The sequence below is a fragment of the Chlorocebus sabaeus genome, chromosome 7, assembly GCF_047675955.1.
Source record: "Chlorocebus sabaeus isolate Y175 chromosome 7, mChlSab1.0.hap1, whole genome shotgun sequence".
Classification (NCBI taxonomy): domain Eukaryota; kingdom Metazoa; phylum Chordata; class Mammalia; order Primates; family Cercopithecidae; genus Chlorocebus; species Chlorocebus sabaeus.
The window spans coordinates 62,477,783-62,498,399 of record NC_132910.1 but is presented as its reverse complement, the minus strand read 5'-3'; the positions used below and the strand labels follow the sequence as shown (position 1 = coordinate 62,498,399).

The 20,617-nt window shown below is 36.3% G+C and overlaps 1 long non-coding RNA gene across 1 annotated transcript in view; it reads left to right on the top strand.

Moving 5' to 3' along the window:
* Positions 1 to 20,617, top strand: part of LOC103236124 (uncharacterized) — a 99,729-nt gene that overhangs the window by 43,178 nt on the left and 35,934 nt on the right. Inside the window, exons 2-3 of the long non-coding RNA XR_498068.3 lie at positions 7,192 to 7,339; positions 15,395 to 15,526. This is a non-coding gene — a long non-coding RNA (uncharacterized lncRNA). The remainder of the gene's footprint in view (positions 1 to 7,191; positions 7,340 to 15,394; positions 15,527 to 20,617) is intronic.

Sequence of the window (20,617 nt, the reverse complement as noted above, 5' to 3'; positions counted from 1 at the left end):
ACAAGATAATTTTACATCAGAGATACATAAAAGTCCATATTGGGAATGCCCACATAAATGCATAAAATTGGAGGTCTGGAAAGATTATTAGAGATCATCTAGTCCAGAAACTCATTTTTTAAAACCTGGTTCATTTTTGAAATATACATGTTGAGTCCCTAAAGGGACTTATACTTTAAATCTCTGAAAACATGAAGCAGTTGGTTTCACAGTGTCCCAAATCCTATCTTTGTTTTTGATAATGTATCTCATTTAAAAGACTGAAATGACTGTAATGAGCGAGACGGAATCTTTACTGCTAATACTTAAGTCATAGTGGTGATCCCCTGATAACTCTGTCGTTTCAAAAAGATAAAGTTATGCCTTTTTCATCAACCACTTAATATCTCAGATTCTCTTAAAAACTGAAAGAAATGATAGATACATATATAACAGCATCACACATGCAAGTCTAATACCTGTCCCATGTGACACTATTTACCCTGGGAAATCCTCAGAAATTTACTACTGCTATGAAAAAATAGATAAGATAATTTTCTTAAAGGCTAGAAGATAAACTGTCTCTTGAAAAGCAACCACATACTTTGCCTGAGTAGTAATTATTGCCCTCAAAAGGAAATTGTATTTTATCTATTATATAATTAGATGACTAGAATTTATAATTCTGTGTTATAAATAGAAAGACCAAATGGATAAGCTATATGTATGAATTGGTATCAGGCTTGGTGCTAATTTTGTAGAAGACTAAATTAACATACTTAACACAAACTTTCCTGAGTTTGCAAACTGAGGAACTGAAAAATGCCAGTTGGGCACACAATGGTGGGATCCAGGGATTCTGGTACCCTAATTAAAATAATGGGTTTTCTCTTTACATCTGCAGTTTGCAGACTAGATGCTATTCAATCAGATGCTACTGGATTTTCAAGTGGCCTCAATGGCTGAAACTACTTTTTGTGTCTGTGTTTTACAATCATGTTAGAACATTGTCTTCTTTTTGTAGAGCTTGTCCTCGGGATCCCAAGCCTTTGTGACCTCCAGACTAGATTCCTGCGGGAGCTTTGTCTAGATCCCCTTGGCAGACCACCCAGAAACTTTCCACTGGTACAAAACACAGCAGCCCAACCACATAAAGATGTGGGCTGAAAACAGAGGACACAATTCAAGCCTTATACAGGCTTGATACAATTCAATTCTCATATACAAATTATAGACACAATTCAATTCTTACATACAAAGACCTCAAAGTGAGCCTATTCCATTAGAGTTCCCAAATCAGATAAATTCTGAATTATAGATCAAAGTTTTAGGTAATGATGTGACAATGGGTCTGATAGCTTGCCAAGTAAATATAAAGCTGAGTAAATTTTTGTAAGCTGTAGCATTGTCATATTTTGATAATTTGGAATTTGAATGTAAAAAAAATTCTTTTTATATTGATAGACTCATTTAAATGAAAATGGAAGCTTTAGTCATAAGTATTTTATATGCAGTAATAAACCTTGACTTCTACAAGCCCAACAGTGACTTAACTAGAAAAGAAATAAAACCTGGGTGGGATTCTTGCACTATGAAAAAATGAGAATTGCTTCCTGATATTCTGGAGTCCCTAAAGAAAAGGAGAAAGAAAAGGATAGGAAGATAGCATAGGAAAGACCATGAAAATAAGCAGAACAAAAGTATTATTAAAAAAAAAAAAAACCTGTGAACCAACTTCATAGTACAGAATGCTCCCTGGTACTCCTAGCCACCTGAAACTAGAAGGATCCTCAGATATCCTGGCACAGACCCTTGGCCCCAAAAAGGTATTCGGGAAATACAGAGCAGTGCTTCATGTCTGCCATGTTGGAGTATGGGAGAAAACTGAAGAGAAGAAAGAAATATTCAGAACATTGGACAAGTCATTTCAAGTTTGGTTACTGGAATATAGAAACTTTGCCATGTGTGCAAATGACATGAGGAAATAGAGATAAGCTGATGCAGAGTAGTCTTTTTAATGTTTCCACAAAATGGCACTATAATAAACAAAAATAAAAACTACCACCTACTTTCATCATCCTTTCATAAACAAAAAAGCATTTGGCATTTTAGCTCCCCAAATTAAGAACTTAATATTAGAATAAAGCTCTATCCTTACTGCAAAATGGATGCATTAAAAATATGGTAGCAGGAGAATCACAACATAAAAATATATATCATAATACTGCACTCAGCGTAAATGTTTTCTTATAAAAGTTTGTTAATATGCATCTACTTGCTATCATGTAATATAGATTGAAGCACAGAAGTTCAGCTTGGTCTTGAAATTCTTTTATTGTATCAATACCTAAAATATATGTTAGGTAAGACTATGTTGTTGAAAATGCAAACAAGGGTCTTAAAACTACTTCACTTAATCTGTGGCATTTTGGAGACCAAAGGGATTAGGGCTACCCAGCTTCTTATGCACCTCTGGCCATCTTCCAGCCTAGTGAGATAGAAAGCAGCAGAGCTGGACAGGTGTCTGTCTGGGTGGCCAGGTTAATTAGGCTTCTCAAGAAACCCAGGGAATGTGTTGACCACCCAGCAAGATACGCTCAGGGGAATACCTTAAAGGGGTCTGAGAACTACCTTAGATAATCACCCACTGTACTGGATTGGAGGTGGACCAGCGTTTGGTCATTGTTCTTCTACTATATGAACCCTTTGACTCTACAATCACTGGGGTTGGAAAAGGTCGAAGAGATTCTGTAGTTTATGCTAAGCCACACCTTGTGTGTCATTAGTTTAGCCATTGTCTCTGGAATTCTAACTCATCCTTGTATCATCAGCTTTCTGATGCTAGGGCTGGAACCCTACAAATTACAGTTCTCCTTTGCCAGCTGCTTTCTATTAGGATCTAAAAACAGGGGGCTCCCTGAGGAATCTGGAGGCGAATGGAGGAGGATAGCACACCCTTCTTCCTGCTTGCCTCCTGCCTGCCTCCTGATTCTGACAGCATTTTTCTCATAACACTCCGTCACCCCAGCAGGGCCAGCTTGTTCCACCTGCAGTACTTGATTCCATGTCACAGTTTTTGCAAGACTCAAAGAATCTGTATCACCTTTCCTCAGAGACACTAGCATCAGCCAGGGAGTGCCTTCCTAAAGGTCTAAATTTCATCTCCTCTAAGCTGCTAAATGTTAAATAATTCCAGTCTCTCTGTTTTCCCAGCTCTAAGGGTGCCAGTTGCTACTTTTGTGATACTTTAGAGTCTTTTTTTTTTTGTCTTCCCACTTCCTCATTACTTATTAAATTATCTTTGTTAAATTAACTGACGTTATTTCTATCTCCAAATGTGCCTTTACCACATTGAGATTGCATTTTTAAGCAGCTTTATTGAGATATAATCTATACACCATAAAATCTACTCATTAAAGGTGTATGATTCAATGGTGCTTAATGTATTCACAGGGTTTTACAGCCATCACCGTTGTCTAACTCAAGAACATTTTCATTATCCCCTCCAAAACCCCTGTACCCATTAGCAATCCCTTTTCATTTTCCCATTTCCCTAGACCCTGACAACCACAAACCTACATTCTGTTTCTGTAGATTTTCCTATTTTGGATATCTCATATAAATGTGTTATGAAACAAATTTTGTTTCCCCAAAATTTGTGTGTTGAAGCTCTAACCTCGAATGTGACTGTATTTGGAGAGAGGACCTTTAAAAAAGTAATTAAGACTAAATGACATCATAAGAATGAAGCCCTAATCCAATAGGGCAGTGTCCTTATGAGAAGAAGAGACATCAGGGGCATAAGTAGACAGAGGTAAGGCCGTGTGAGGATCACAGCAAGAGGTGGTCTAGGAGAGAGGCCTCCGGTGAAACCAGACCTGCTCACATCTTGATCCCGGTCTTCTAGCACTCATAACTGAGAGAAAATGACTTTCTTGTGTTTAAGCCATCCAGATTATGATATTTTATTATGGTAATACTAGCAAGTTAATATACGGAGTTATATAATATGTAGTATTTTGTAACTGACCTCCTTTCACTTAGCATATTTTCAAGGTTTCATCATGTTATAACATATGTCAGTACTTCCTCATTTTTGTCACTGAATGATATTTTATTGTACGGGTATACCTCATTTTGTTTATCCATTCATCAGGTGGTAGATGGAGTTGTTTCTACTATTTTGTTTACAGTGAAAAATGTTGCTAAGAACATTCATGAACAGGTTTTTATGTGGACATATGCCTTCATTTCTTTTAGATATATATCTAAGAGGGAGGCTACATTTTAATAAGAGCAACAGACAATAGGAAGTAACAAATATATGGTTATGTTAGAGTGTGGCATATAGTTGCACCTGAAGAGGGGTCTTTAACTCAAAGAAATGGCAGATCAAAGGATACCCAATCAATGTCTTTAAGGTAACAGTTCATGGTGCATCCTAAGTACTCAGGAAACAGTATTCCTCATTCTGTTTCCATCTTCTAAAAAAGTCCTTGGGGTTCTTCAAAGTTTAATTCAAATCAATAATTGGTTATTCAGAGTCAGTGTATATCTACGCATGCTTCCTCATTTGTCTTCACCACAGTGTCTTGGCTCTCTATCATCCAAATCCCATTCCAGTTTAGATACTTTGAAAACAGAGCTCTAAAAATTCTCTTTGCAAGAGAGATTCATAAAACTAGAACATATTTTTCTACAGGCTTCTTGAGCCTTTCCAAGTTTCTGTATGCTTGGATTCTACTATACATAAGTTTTGGTCTATCTTTTTCCTCTTTATGCTTCATTCCTGCTCTGCTCACCAAGACTGATTAGAAAAATTGTTCTCTGAGTTATAAATCCAAGTCACCATAGCTGTAATATGGATGAGATTTTAAACTCTGGGATCTATAGTTGACACTCCCTGTAGCAAATTGAATGCAAGCAGAGGCACATAGTTCAGAGCATTTTTCAGATAGGATCCCTTTATATTTCTGCTGATTGAGAAGAGAAGGCATCCTGGTCCTACAGGAAGAAGAGCTGGATTGTAAAGCCTTAGTCCTGTCAGTACCTCTGTGACCTCAATAGGGCCACTAAACCTCTCTACTCTCAAATTACTCTACTGCCTAATAAAGAGGTTGGATGAAATAAAATCTAAAATTCTTTCTAGTTAGAAAAAAACTGTAATTTTTTAAATATTGAAGTAGCAACCATATTGAAACTATAAGCTATAGCCATTTTATATATCTGCAATTAAAGAGAATAAACAAATAAGAAAATAATTCTCAGAATAAAGTATAACTCTGTGCTACTCCAACCCAAGGACTGTTATTAGAGAAATATCCCCAAAAGTGTTTACATGTTCCAATACCCACCTAATTGGTAGCATCTCCTTTTACAAATTTGTATCTTCTTGTAAAAATATCTGTCTCTATGGTCAATTTTAAGTTTATGCAAAGGGGGCTTTGAGGTAATGCTTCCCCTTAAAAATTTCCATCGTCGGGGTTTTCACACAGATTGTGATACCATAATGTGTCATATCTTCAGCAGAAAAACTCTTATTCAAGTACAACCATGTCTGAAAACAGAGAGACATTAAGTCAATGGCCCTCATCAATATCCTACAAGAAATAATTTATTTGATTTTCAACCACATGGCTGTACCCAAAGTAATGATCTATGCAGTTGTCTCTAGAGTGAGTGTGCCCACAAAGGAAATACTAGACTTCTATCAGAGTATAGGAATAAAGTTTCACTAACCACTTTTTTCCTCAGTTACCCTTAATTTTTATTTTTGTATGTGTTATGAAACACATATATTCATACAGCAGTTCATGCATCCAATGTACAAATAACCAAAAATAATATTCTGAAGTTGAATGCTCAAAATTTTTTTCTTGATTAGCTTTATTAACAAAAGTTTGGAAAATTTACCGATGTAGGCAAATTTTGCAAGACGGTAAATTTTGCAAGAAGAAAAGAGGGCAGAAAAATTGTTTCTAACAGGAGTCCTTGAGAATCTCAGGCCAGGTGCAGTGGGTCTCCAATGCAGAGCAGAGGAGGGCAGAACAACAGAAGCAGGGGAGGAGCCTGTACGGATGGCAGCAGGTAGAGGCTGAGCTGCAGCTGAGGCCAGGTGAGGATCACAGAGAAGTTATGACATAGAAAATTGTGCTAAGAAGAAGAGAAAACAGAGACTTTACCCCTTCAAAAATTAACTTTGCAAAACTCTCTTCTTACTTTTTTGTGCTTACTACATGACTTTAGGGCATAGCTTTTGGGGACCTTCCTTACTTTAAATGGCATTGCAATTAGCCCTATGTAAAAATGGCCTGCTCACCATGTATTAAATTCAATCACCAAATTCATCTGTGTTATAACTTAGTATGTTTGCAACTCCAAATGATTCTTTTATAAATAGGACATATATTACTTTTATTTTTAACAGGCTCTCTCTCCGTTGCCCAGGCTGGAGTGCATGGGTGCGATTTTGGCTCACTGCAACCTCTGCCTCCTGGGCTCAAGCGATCCTCCCACCCCAGCCTCTCCAGTAGCTGGGACTACAGGCGCCCACCACCACACCCAGCTAGTTTTTGTATGTTTTTGTAGAGGCTGGGTTTGGTCATGTTGCCCAGGCTGGTCTCGAATTCCTTAGCTCAAGTGATCTGCCCACCTGGGCCTCCCAAAGTGCTGGGATTACAGGCCTGGGTCACCAAGCCCAGTCGTGTATTACATATTTTACTACTAACTTACTTATTTACATAAGTAATTATAGCTGGACTCTATGACAAAATGATATTAATGAATATTAGGTACCTTTGAATTAAGATAATCTAAATGTCTTAGTCATCTGAATAATATTGGAGGAGTGTGAATGTTAACATTATATCTAAATCGCTGAAATTCATTTACATTTATCTACCTTACTAGATGCTAAGAATATAGTGATCATAATGTTTAAATTAGAAAAGTAATTTGTAATTAGAGTAAGCATATGCTGTAAATTCAAATTGGTAGTGAAATAACTAAATATAACTTTTCTAAGGGAAAAAAATTAAAACATGCCAATAATTTTAAAGTTACAAAATATAAAAACCATTAAAATGAAATAATTTTCTTCAACTTGACAAAAACCTTTTAATGGAAAACTGAATTTTGGCATTTATTGTTGAAACTATTAATGAGTTACTTCTACTTTATTATTTTAAAAAGTCTCATTTTTTTTCTTTTTAGTATGCCACACTTGGTTGACAAATGTGAATATTTTGAGAGGATATCCCAGCAGAACCCACTGTGGTTTGAGGGTTTTCTCGTCATCTTGCATTAGAGAAAATGATGCTGAATCATAGACACTTAACAAATCAAAAAGCAACAAACATATGTAAGTAATGAAAATGTCCCATGGTAAGTAATCATCATGATGCCACCAAAGGAAAACAAGACTTTTTTTTTTTTTTCTCATTAACGCATTTTGCCATGTTCCATAGAGAAAGAAACTTTTATCAAATACTGTGGAACTGAAATTCTACCCATTCAATTTCATCTTTATACCAATTTTTAATACTAACTATTATAAAGACTATTTTCTGCATGAAAATGAATTTCCATTAGACTAGCAGTCCCCAACCATTTTTGGCACCAGGGACGGGATTTGTGGAATACAATTTTCCCACGGACAAGCGGTGCGAGGTGGGGACTGGTCTGGAGATGAAACTGTTCTACCTCATCAAGAGGGCACAACCTAGTTCCCTCACATGTGGAGTTCACAATAGGGTTCACCCTTGTAATGCCTCCACTGATCTGACAGGAAGCGGAGCTCAGATGGTAATGCTGGTTCACCCACTGCTCACCTCCTGCTGTGCAGCCCGGTTCCTAAGAGGCTATGGTGGACCAATGTTAGTCCATGGCCTGGCATTAGAGACACTGCATTAGACACGAGTAACATTGGTTTTGTAATTGATATAGATGAAGTGAATAGCCCTTCCAGAATTTGGGAGAAAAAAAATTAAGGAAATTATATGTTCACCAAAATGGAAAACCCACAGAGAAAATATGATGATCTCATTAAATAGCACAAACTCTGCAATAGATGGACAGGGAAAGTTGTTTCTTCCATCACAAACCTGGTCATGCCTACTAAGCTGTAGAACTATAAACAATAAAAATTAAAAATTCATAACCAGGCGGAGAATTAAAAAGTAAGAAAATTGAGTTGTCAGTAGAGAAAACATTTTAATTCATTTCTGAAAGTCAAAGAAGCATGAAAGCTAATGGATGGCTGAAACTATACAAAACAGTTTAAGTTCAAGATGTGCTGTGAGGGATTATAATGAAGTTATGTCAAGAACAAATGAGAAGGATGAAAAAGAGATGTTAAATGAAGATCTGTATATGGTAAAATTCACCAATCAGTACTCCCAATTGGCAGCAACGAAAAATTCGAGTGTTTCTCCTCTAGATAAAATCCCCAGGGGATTCTTTTCTGAAGAGTTGGAGTAGACCTACTTGCTTAAATCAAGGCTTCTGCTGTGAATGCGTCTGCCAAGAATAAAGCCCTTTGTTTTGAATTCTGGGGGACCTGAGACCTAATAGCTGCCTCTGCTCATTCAATTTAAAGTTAAACCTCCCAGTCAATAAATCATGTCCAGCCACACACTGATCTCCAAGTCTACCATGCATGGCACACACCTAACATTTACCTATTAGCAGAGAAAATGCACACTTGTTAACTTATGCTTCTTGATTGAATATAAACAGACAACCAAGATTTTTCAGACAAAAAAGAACAGCATAAAGGAGAAAGATCTATATAAATTAAAATGAAAAATCATCATAAAGGGGCAAATAAAAAATCAGAAAAAAGAATTCACTAATTCACATTTATGTAGTTTCAAGAAAGCATTATATTCACAAAACAAGAATAGAATGCTATACAAATAATCTATACAGGTTTATGAGAAAGCTTATAGAAAGTGAAACTAAGATCTCTGAAATTAAAATTTTTAATTAATGGACAAGAAAATAAAGCCAAGGAAATATCCAAGATTATAGAGAAACATACAATGACACTAAATATGAAAGGAAACGAACAAAATGTGAAGGAATAAGCTAAGATTTCTAGCATCTTACTATTAGAAATAGAGAAGGCAAGAAATTCTCAAAGAAATAATAGAAATGTAAAGTCATTGGGGTTTTAAGCAGAAAACAATCTGTGACTTATATTTTAATAGAATATTTTTTGCTGCAGAAGAAAACAGACTACAGAGAAATTGGGGTGGAAGAAAGAAAAAAAAACATGACTTAGACAACTGAAAGCATTCACGTAAGAGATAATGCTACCTTGGACTGAGATACTCAAGGTGGAGAGAGAAGTGGTGAGATTCTAAACAATACTTGAAGGGTAAAATCAACAGAACTGTGTTAGATTGTGTGTGGGGGAAAAGAGGTGTCAAAAAAGCTTCAATTTTTTTTTTGATCCAAGCAACTGGATGAATAGAATTCTGGTTTACTGAGATGGGAAGAGGTTTTAATGGTGGGATTTGGGAGAAAATATATAACTTGGACTTGGACATGTTAGATTTGAAGTTCATATGAGATATCCACCTAGACATGTTAGATAGGCAGTAAGATATTAGAATCTGGAATTCAAAGGAAATGATTCTGGAAATAGTGTATAAATGACATTTAAAGCTAAACTAACCGAATTAGTTCACTGAAAACTGAGTATAGAAAGAGAGAGTACTGAAGGTCTATAGATTGAACCTTGGATAGCTACCATGTTCAGATGTGAAGATAAAGAGGAACAAGCCCAGAAGGAGCATTTCATGAGGTAAAAGGATCATGAAAGGAGAGTGGTATTCCAGAGGTCAAGCATGTCTCAAGGAAGAAATCACCAGCTGTGTCAAAACCTGCTTCCCAGTAAGTGAAGTAAGAAAATAAAAGTGCCCACTGGATTTTGCTATATGGAGCTCTTTGTCCCTGGGAAGTGGTTGGAGTTGAAACCAGAATGAAGTATGTTAAAGAGAGAATGGGTGTAAAAGTGGAGAGAGATTAAATACAATCTTTTGAGGTGACTTTTTATAAAAGTTAGCAGAGAACTGGGGAGGTATCTGGAAGTGTATTGAGGCCAAATGACTTTCTTCTAGAATGTGTGATATTATAACATAGATGTAGAATATTGGGAATGTTCCTGCAGACAGGTATAATCTGATACAGGATAGAGAAAGCAAATGTAGAAACAATCTCCCTAAGATGTGATGAGGAACACAATGCATGAAAGAGGGGCTAGCCTTAGAGGGAGCAAAGGTAATGTATAGCTTCTACCTGGAGGGAAGGTAGAATGTTTAGGGACTGATGTGCACAGGTTGGTATATCTGTTGCAGAAGCACACCGAAATTGCCTTTTGATTGTTTCCATTATTTCAATGAAATAAGAAAAAAAAGGTCATATTTTGAAAGATGGCAGAAAAAGGATGTGGGAGATTAGAGTTTTCTTTTTCAGGTGTGAAATAATCTTCTAGGAGAGGAGTACAGAACCTAAGGATAAAGAGGTGTGTTGCAGAGCAGCACTAAGAGCTCACCTGAGAGTAGTGGTTGTGAACTTAATGAGAGACACAAGAACCTGATTGTATGGTTTTCCTCAGCTCAAGTCAGCTGCTTGGGCAGCCGAATAGTGAGTTAGGAGTTGAATTTAATAAGCTTGGGATTTTTCTAGGCCAAGATAATGGATGAGAAAATAGCTGAGGTGGTATGCAGGAAAGTCAGTATAATGATGGACCACAGCATCTAAGCTATGTAAGGATAAGGATATGATGGAAAGTGGAAAAATAGGAACTGGAAAGAAAGGCATTTTGGAGTTAGCGTACCAGACAGAGTGAGAATGAGAGACCGGGTGGCGGGGGGCGGGGGAGGGCGGGAAGTAGGCACGCAAAAGTCTGAGATTGGAGTGCTTAAAGTTGAGATTATGAAAAGGTGCAATAATTCATAACAACAAGATCTAGGCATAGCTACAGCGACTAAGGTGCACTGGAAGGCAAGTTAATGAGATGAGGGGGTCAAGGACCTGAGCAGTCAGGATGCTGGAAAGGTTTCTCTGCATAGATACTGAAATCACCATGATTTATGATAGGAGTTGTGTTGGAGCAGGATAGATGGTAGCATAATGGATAGGATCTACTTATGATTGTAAGTTGACGAGATGAGGAAGTAGTGTCTCAGAAATCTGGTGATGATTACGGCAAGAATGAATAGAAGGTGGAATAATCAAGCAGCATATGTTTCTGAGAAGGAATGTTTGAAAGAGGAAGAGGGTTGTTACAATGGTCTGCAGGCAGCAATGAGATCTAGGAAGACCCTTACTCTTACCTCCAGGCATGGTGATATGAAGGTTGTAGATGGAAAAAGTCATCGTTAATGAGGACGACACATAGAAATATGCTCAGGGAGCAGTGCTTGGGGAGAGCCAGGGTCCACATAAACCAAGAGGGGGAAGAGAAATTTTTGTGAGGAGACTGAAGATGCAGAGCAGGGGTTGCCAGGCTGTGGTCAGTCAAACTCTTGTTTTTATGTCCAGGTGCAAAGAATAGGTTTTGTATTTTAAAATAGTTACATTTTTAATGGTTATAGAAATACCTCCATGATATCCTTGATTTTGTCTCTTGGCTCCCAAGGCCTAAAATATTTTCTATCTGGCCCTTTAAAAATAATGTTCTCTACCTCTGACATCGAAGATTTTGCTAATGACTGAAAGTGTTAGGGTGAGTCAAATTATGGAATACACAGAACCATATAGGCATGGAAGTCTAAGGCATGAATGATGATTATGGGGTTTTGGGGTGTCTTATGTTGACTGAGGTAAACACAGACACATGACCAAATTACTTCTAAGGGTCTTTTAATCAAACTGCAGTGAAAGACTATGAATCAGATGGTGGGAGGAAGACAAGGACCTTTCCAGGAGAAGATAGAATTCCTTAAATACATGGTCCAGCCACTGCTGTGGTGTCTAGGCTGTACGAGAGAAGTTTAAGAACACATAGAGCTATGGTTGTGCTACCTGATGACACCCTCAAGTCTATGTTTATATTAGCCCATATTCGCATAGCATTTACTTATCCTTACAACTCTGTGAAGAAGATAACATAACTTCTATTTTACATATTAGAAAACCAAGGCTTGGAAAAAATAAGTAATTTAATCAGAGTCACACAGATAATACAATCTAAAGCCTGGTCTGGAACCTAGGTCTTCTGAATACTAAGCAAAGTACTTTTTTCTCACAGTTACCTGCATGTTGCCCCCAGGCTATTCAGAAGCAGTACATGATAGCAATTGGGAAGTACTTCTTACAAACAAGAAAACATAAAAAGAGGATATTCTCCACGAAGAGCTCAATTATTAAGTAAAAACACTGGTTTATCAGGCAGTTCTACCATCTGACAGGCAAGAATGTTTTCTTCAAACTTATTAGAAACATGAGTACATCAAAAGAAAAAATACATATGCCATATAAATGAGAAAAGATGACCCAGATTGAATATGGATTTCAAATAGCAACATTAGTGGAAAAGGGAAGAACAGTGATGAATCTAACAAATGCATTCTACCACTAGAGACCTATTATTTAATACAGGACAAAGAGATTTCATTACTTCCAACTATTGAAATTACATTTCAATAAAATGGCCACGTGATACGTACTTCTCATGAAAAATCTCCAACAACTAGTTCCAACTCTATGTACTTCCTAGTCCCTGACCTTTCCTGAATAAGAGTACCAGGAGAAAGGATCATGAACATAGCTATTCTTGTCTGTAAATAAATAACTTGGCATCCTCAATCATACTTCAGTTGGTATAATTATAATTCTTTTCAATCTATCAGTCAATAGAAACTTAAACCTAATTTTCTCACATCAAGGGTGAGGGTCAGCCTCAGAAATGGAGTAAATATCCTGAGGTTACCAGCAAAGCTTCCCATCTGAAACTTCCCCTACTTTAGTTTTAAAGTAACTCTGTTCTTGAAAATGTGTACAACAAGTGCCATATTAGGCAGTCGTCAGTAGTGCAAGTTAAAAGTGTGATGCTTTATTTTTATAAAATAATTTCAACCATATATTTATAGTTTTTAATTGTACACTGTGCCTTCAGATGTCTCATTAAAGAATGGAAGTATCGTTTGCTTTACTATCAGAAAGAGATGAATTGATTGGTAATTGCTATAGACTTGTCGATATGGAAATATTTATCTTAATTGCACTTTCTTTGACATGTTTGTATCACTCATAGTTACTAAAATGGAGCATATGTTAAGTTATTCACTCATTGATTAACCTTGACACATTCTAAAGTTCTTTATTTCAGAAGTTTACTGTTTAAATGGTGGATCAAAAAGCAAAAAAAAAAAAAAAAAAAAAAAAAAAAAAAAAAAAAATATTAAAGTTATTCTCAAGGGACATACAACTTAGGTAAATAAGATTTAAAAATACTATGTAAAAAATGCAAAGGGCATACGAATACTGACTGACCTCCAGGATAAACAATCATGTCAATGACAATGTATGCTATCAGATCATGCTAAACAATGCCATGATAACAAGCAATCTCAAAAATCTCAGCGACTTACAAAATAAAGGTGGATTTTTCACTCACATTGCATGTCTACCTGGGGTCCAACATGATATCTGTTCCAGCTTCTTTTTATTCCCTACCTAAAACTTTGCTGGTTTTATGGCAAATGGAAAAGATAGCATGGTGGAGCCACAGGAGAGCTCTTAAAGCTATTGTTCAGAAAGAAATAGCACATTTTCTTTCCACTCCTTTTCCCTAGACCAGTGAAATTGGGACTGGAACTTCTCATAGGAAGAGGCAGCACAGTGATTCTTCATAAATGTTTAATATTTTTAATATAGTTTTTTAAAGCTAATGTGCATTTACCAGAGACAAACACTTTGCTAAAATTATTTCAGAAGTTGTTTAGGTTCCCCTAAAGACTCAAATAGGAATGACACTCCAGGGATAAGGCAAGACACTTTCTTGATGAATGGATCCATGCTTTAATTATATAATAATATACAAGTGACAGATGATTGCTCTTAATTTTTCTCTATGTACTTCTTGTGCTATTTGCCTCTCACTTACAATCAGATCCTACATTGACAATGGGTGATCCAGCTCCTGGTCCATTCCTGGCTTTGTGCAGCATTCCCACTCATCTCTGGCAATCACACACTTCCAGTCATCAGCTCGCTCTCTCTCTGTCCAAGCCCTAATCCACACTGCTCTGCTCTGCTGAGGAGTCCGAGGACTTCAGCCTCTGTGTCCTCCAAACACCTGTACCACATCTGCCCACATTCACTCAGTCCAAATCCCAGACCTGGCTCTTTTCATCAAATTTGGCAAATCAGTGCCACTATTGTCTACTGCTGGTTAATAGTACCCATAAAATAGAAAGTGAAGAAACAAATGACAAAGTAAATACATCTTTGCTAACTAAAATCTGGAAGCATAGGTGGGGTCTACAAAAGGTAAAAATTAACTTGCTTTATGGCAAAATGTTTAGAAACGACCGTTCTTTGGGTTTATTACAAAAAGGAGACTGCTATGGACTAGAGTGATCAGGAAAGGGTGCAAAATAATAGTGAGGCTTGGGGTAGGTAGAGTTTGAAAGAAAGAGAAAGAAATTCAAGTTATCATGCTTATTTAGCAACTTTTAAAATATGTGAAAATACATACACAATTAGAGGTCACACATACTTTAAATTTCATTGATTTTGTCTGTAACATTTATATATACAAACCATCAACTTGTAATATAGTTAAAATCAATAACAGCATCGGTATAACTATGAAACACATTCATTTATTCATAATTTTTTAAGTCAAAGTAAGAATTACACAAATTTATACATAAACTGCATATTCTTAATAAGAGGAGACAGTAAACAAATACTGATTTGGTCACATTTTCATGGTTAACTCTTTACAAAATATTACTGTTTCTTTGACGATTGAACTGCCAAATTGTTTTGTTTCACTTTTAGGATGAAAAGGCAGAAGTGTGGGTTTTGGATAAAGGATCCTATCTGTTTAGACTTTGGGCTCTGCCCAACACAGAAGGAGGCTTAGAGACAAGAGAGATAAATCTCTCCCATTTCTCCCCTTCTCTCTTGGACACAAGTGGCTGAATCTAAACCTGATGGCACTTTATAGAAGCTGTGTTTGAAGGCAGCATCTGATGCAACTGATCTTTCTTTCTTGCAAAAATGGGAAACCTTGTTTACAATCTTTCTGTTTAGAGGCAATAAGTAATTTTTCCTGCCTAACATATGAGAGCTATTTTACATAATCTTTTCCAACTTTTCTTAGAGCACCCTCCGGGGATCAGCAATTCAGGTTGGCTGATGAGATTTTGTCTTTCATTATTTTCTTTTCAAATAGGCTGGTCTTGACGGCTCTACCACTGGCTGGTTTCAGCAGGCCCTGGGCTGTGCGGGTTCGGGCTCCTCCCAAGAGAGATGAAGAGATGGACAGACAGTAACAGAAGGTCCTCGAAGCTGATGTGTGATGAAGGTACTTAGCTTTTAGTAGATTTGCCTCCGTTTTGCATGTGGGAATCTCTCCAGGAAAAAAGTTCGAGCACTGAACTCACACTCTCTATTCTTGTTTTAAGGTCTAAGAAGGGATGGAAGGGGATTAATTTTTTGTATGAATTAAAGATGACTCTAACAATATGTTTCCTTACAAGGTTAATAAACAGGAAAAGGCAAGTGATCAAGATGTAACCATAATTATTACTAGATTTACTTCAGACTGCTACTTAAAGCTACAAGACACTATCATTATAGGCAATCCTTTTTAATGTCAACATCAATTTAAAATTATGCAGGATTTTTCAATAAGTGGTCTAAGCTTATTTAAGTTTAAAATGACATCATAATAGTGGTGACATATTTTTACCATTCAATCATGGTAAAAACAGTAAGATTATAATAAAATGCCTTCTAGTATCCAGCTATTGTTTTGCATAGCTAGTAAAGGCCAAACACCACATAGTAGACCAATAATTACAAATGTAAAATCAATTTCAGATTAAAAATAAAGATTAAGTCATGAAGGAAGTCTGCGATGTAGTGCTGGGTGCTAATTGCAATAATTCTAAAGATTAGCAGAATATTCATTATTGCCCACCAATAGTAAAGGCACATTAATTTACTCAATACTGTTTTTGACTTAGGACTGATTTTCTTGGAGATCACTTACTTGTTAAGTAGTATAACCATACACACAAAAATACGTCAATAACGTAATTTTCTATAGTTCACTCAGTTTACTAACCTACACACTTATTCAAAAGAAGTTGACCTAAAGGTTCAAAATAATGGAGAGATAAACATCTCAAAGTGCTTGCCTTCTGATATCTTTGTGTCCTTAATTTCCATTGCTTTAATCACAATCCTTTGCTATTGAGAATAAATCATATCAATAGAATATGTTTAATATCTACATTCATATATCAAAACTATGAAAAACAAAAAAGACAATACGTTTATATCAATAGCTGTGTTTCAAGGGGTGACCCTTAGGTTTTTTATTATTAATTTTTTTATTTTAAATTTTTATGGGTACATAGTAGGTGTATATATTTATAGCATACATGAGATATTTGATACAGGCATACAGAGATTAATAATCACATCACAGAGAATTGGGTACCCATCCCCTCAAACATTTATCCTTTTGTTACAAACAATCCAGTCATACTCTTTTAGTTACTTTGAAATGTACAATTAAGTTATTGTTGACTATAGTGCTATCAAATATTAGGTCTTATTCACTCTGTAACTATTTTTTATGTATGCAGACACTTAGGTTTTGATGGTAAAAGCTTGGGGGAGGTAAGGTTTCCTTCCTTGGATCTATGGTTCTATAATGTATTCCCATAGCTTCATGGTAAAGAGTACAGATTGTGAGGACTGAAATCCTAATTTTGAATTCTGATTCTACCACTTACTAGATTTGTGACTTGGGAAAGTAACTTAATCTTTCCAGGCCTCAATTTAATTATCTATAAAAATGAGAATAATTATAGTAATTTCAGTACCTACCTCATAGGGTTGCTGTGGGTTTAAACTTTTTAGTATATATTTTTAGTATATATTGATCACTTAGCAGTAGGAGGCCCTCAGTAAGTTCTATGCAACTGTTTGCTTTATCATGATAAGTATTCTTGTTATTATCTGCTGAATGATTTTATCAAAGTTATTTAACCTCACCAAACCTATTTCCTTATCTTCACAATTGGTTAATAGTCTCTATCTCATAGAATTGCGACGAGGATTGAAAAACATACATTGTGTCAAGCATTTGGCAAGGTTTATGGCACATAAGAAGTGCTAAGGATTTGTTGGTGATTTGCAGTCACTGATTTGGGGCATTTCTTAGTTCTCTAGTAGTAGGGCTACAGTGAATTCTCTAGTAACAGGATTCTCATTGATTTTTTAATTGTCTCTAACTCTCTCTCTCCCAATACACATGAGAAGGATGATAAGCTAGAAAGGACCAAACTACTCTGCAAAATACGAAATGTGTATGAAAGAACCTCTTCCTTCGTGGCAGCTCCCGAAAAGGTGGATGTGCTTATTTTCATCCAATTTTGCCAATTTCCAACAGTCTGGCCTGCTACCTTGTAAAAATAGAGTGTTTGCAATTATGATGGGAAAATGTTATACTAGCAATATTCAAATTCATGATGACACTTGGAGGCAAATATCAGCCCTGTCAAGAATCGGCTCTTCCTTACTAACTCCTTATCCTTCACAAATCTCTTCCGTGAGCTTTCTTGTCAACATTCTTGTAATGGGGCATGACCTAAAAACGTAACATTGCCATATACAGAAATAGACCCCTAGGATTCTATCCTGAAGAGGATTCTGTCTCCAGTATCATGTCCTTTGTTGTAGAGAAAAACAGTCATATGGCCCATTTTTAAACCAAAGTCCTGTTAGCCAGGACCCAGATGCATATAGAGAACATCTTTATTGTTTGATTTTAATTATCTCTTCCAATTCAGACAGAGTCTGAGATGGAGCATGAGGAGAAAGTTGTGTGTGCTTTTCACTCTTCAAATTCTCCAGTCCTCTTCCCCAGTTCATCTGATACAGGTCCCTAAAATTAGGGAGCTGACACTCTCATCTCTTGGTCTCCTCCCCAGGATTCCAAGAGTCTCCACATTAGGTTGTATCATCAATGGCTGCTTCTGTAATCTGATTCTTGGTGGAGGCCGTGCCCAGGAAAATCATCAGGAAGAAGTGGGGGAAAAAACAAAAAATCACCCTGCCACATTTTTTAAAAAGATAAACACGGCCGGGCGCGGTGGCTCACGCCTGTAATCCCAGCACTTTGGGAGGCCAAGACGGGCGGATCACGAGGTCAGGAGATCGAGACCATCCTGGCTAACATGATGAAACCCCGTCTCTACTAAAAAATACAAAAAACTAGCCGGGCGAGGTGGCGGGCACCTGTAGTCCCAGCTACTCGGGAGGCTGAGCCAGGAGAATGGCGTAAACCCGGCAGGCGGAGCTTTCAGTGAGCTGAGATCCGGCCACTGTACTCCAGCCTGGGCGACAGAGCAAGACTCCGTCTCAAAAAAAAAAAAAAAAAAGATAAAATATTCTTCTGTAGTGTAAACAGATGATTTCTATAAAATCAGAAACTCTTTCCTCATCAAGAGAGAAATAGGGTCTTGATTTTTTTTTCAGGTAAAAATTCTACCATATGCTTTATTCCTTGCTGCTAATTTTATTTAGATGATCAAATATCTTTCCTAAAGTGTCATATTTTCTCATTTTACGTGGTTAGAAGCAGGATGTGTAATTTAATTGGGTATTGAGAAATCTGGTTTGATATCTTGAACTAAAGGTGTTTTTTCCCCAATGTATCCATGGCATGTTTTCAAAATAAACCTGTTTCACAATGATATTGTATGCAAAATGACTAGAAGTTTTAGCACATATACTGTACCAAAACATCCCTGAAAGGCTTTGAACACAAATAATAAGGGAAAATAGCGGTGCAACAGAACTGAGAAATCAGTAATATGATCCCGTGTTCAGAGGAAAACATTAATTTGATTTTAGAAAGGCTGAATTTGAGATGATAACATAGTTTCTAAAGACAGGAAGTTAGAGGTACAACTGTTGTGTATGAAAAACGTCAAAGTTATAAATGAACATTTTGGAGACATCAAAAAGTAGCAATTGTTCAAATTTTAAAAAGAGTATTTTATGATAAACTACCAAGTTGCATATCAGATACATCATTCTAAGTAATGCTTGACATTCTGAGGTAAGCATTAGAAACATTTCTGTATTTGACTGTATCTTGGTACCCCACACCTACAAAGAGGTAGCACAGAATAACTGTTCATGTATATCTGAGTCTGAGACCAGCTTTTGGCTTGTCAGTCTCTGGAATTATGTGCATCTATTACTAAACCATTTGCTGATTGTTGCTTTAGGCATCAGTCATATATCATCAGCTTGGGAACTCCATTATGTTCACATGAATTTGAATTTATCTTTAATTTATCTTTCTGTGTGTCATTTTTTCTTTAGTGTGGCTATATAATGCGGATGACACCATGAACCAGATGTCATTTTATACCCAAGAGATGATTATACCTCACAGTTGGATAAATTGATTTCTGTATTTAGTTTACACAAAACCCAGGGATGCTTCTGGACCCAAGATGTTGTTAAATGGAAGACTGGTTACTGAGAATTGTGCAAGGAGAAACAAAAAGGTAGCTTGACTTCAAAGTCAGTACCCAGACCAAATATAGAATAAAAACTTAGCTCTTGATTTTATCTTCATTCTATTTTTTTTACATCAAGGAATGCAAAATTTTATATTTTTATATTATGTATTTATAAAATATGTTTCTGAGTTTTCATATTTTAAGGGACATTTTAAGATAAAATTCCCATCTATAAAAAAGTCCTCTTTCCTACATGATTTTTAAAAATACAGTGGAACTTCAAGTTAATATTCTCACTTAAAAGACCTAGGCAAGGCCAGGTGGTGTGACTCATGCCTGTAGTCACAGCACTTTGAGAGGCCAAAGCAGGAAGATCACTTGAGGCCAGGAGTTCAAGACCAGTCTGGGCAAGATAGCATCTCTGAAAAAAAAATTTTTTTAATTAACTGGGCATGGTGGCATGTGTCTGTAGTTCTAGCTACTTGGGAGACTGAGGCAGGAAACTTGCCTGAGCCCAGAAGTTAGAGCTTATAGTGAACTATCAAAGCAAGACCTTGTCTATAAAAAATAAAGGCAAAAATGAAAATAACCCAAATTATGTAATGACAAATTACATAATTTTGACTTTTTAAAAAGAAATCCCAAGCCTAATGTTTCAACTTATTTTTAGTAAAATCTCAAATTTTACATATTTATAACATATTTATATCATTTATTTTATACAACCTATACACACACAGGCATATATAAAATATAACATGGTCTAACTTGCCAAAACTAACCCTTAATTATGAAAATTAAGCTTTGTATTAATTGCCATTCATTATTTTAAATTAATGGTTCCAAATTCTAAGTGTCAAAGAAAAACTTGGAGCTATTTCTAAACCTATAGAGACTCATATAGT